Here is a 1,187-nt window from a genome sequence, read left to right on the forward strand (position 1 = left end):
TAGTGATGCTTTCTAAGGCCACTTGACTTCACATTCCAGGATGTCTGGCTCTAGGTGAGTGATCACACCATCGTGATTATCTGGGTTGTGAAGATCATTTTTGTACAGTTCTTCTGTGTATTCTTGCCACCTCTTCTTAATATATTCTGCTTCTGTTAGGTCCCTACTGTTTCTGTCCTTTATTGAGCCCATCTTTGCATGAAATGTTCCCTTGGTATCTCTAATATTTTCTTGAAGAGCTCTCTAGTCTTTCCCATTCTGTTGTTTTCCTCTATCTCTTTGTATTGATCACTGAGGAAAGCTTCCTTATCTCTCCTTGCTATCTATTCTTTGGAACTCTGCATTCAAATGGGTATATCTTTCCTTTTCTCCTTTGCTTTTCTCTTCCCATCTTTTTACAGCTATTTGTAAGGCTTCCTCAGACAGCCATTTTGCTTTTTGGCATTTCTTTTTCTTGGGGATGATCTTGATTCCTGTCTCCCGTACAATGATGGATGTAAATGGTCTATGATATACTGGCTAGTCTTCCTTATTGCCTCAGGGAGAAATTAAAAGGCTTCATCATTAAGAAAACAATGACAGTTGGAGTTCTATTTCTAGGACTTATGGTATAATTTTGAATTTGTCAATCAAATAAGAATCGTAAACTACTCATAATCCTCATGAACTCTTCACCCAACACTCAATATTCACTTTCACTGTAGTGAATTTATCATGAGTAATAAAAATATTCATAGCTTTGTTTACAGTTGTTAATGATGGGGGCTCAGTTTGAGGGGAAAGTCTTATCTTGGTTTCTACTCTTCCTTACTGTATCACTTAAGATAATGATAACTGTTCTAATGCAGGAATACAGAGCAATTCACTGGAGCTTAATATATTACAAGTTATTTTTGGATCACAAGAAACAAAGTCCACTGGGGCAGGGACTGTTGGTAGAGTGCTCTGTTCCACACCATCATTTAGAGACCCAGGAACATAGAGACTCTGTTACACTCAACACCCGGCTTCCAAATTCACCTTGGGTGTTGAAATCCTGGATGGATATTAGAGAAATGAGTGAGTTTTGCAGGGAGGAGGAATAGAACGAATAGGTCAAGCCTGGAAGTTTCATTGAGAACTTCTGCCCATATTCCATTAGCCAGAACTCAGTCATATGGCTACACTTGACTGCAAGGAAGGCTGGT

The sequence above is a fragment of the Bison bison genome, unplaced genomic scaffold, assembly GCF_000754665.1.
Source record: "Bison bison bison isolate TAMUID 2011002044 unplaced genomic scaffold, Bison_UMD1.0 scf7180017849765, whole genome shotgun sequence".
Lineage (NCBI taxonomy): Eukaryota > Metazoa > Chordata > Mammalia > Artiodactyla > Bovidae > Bison > Bison bison.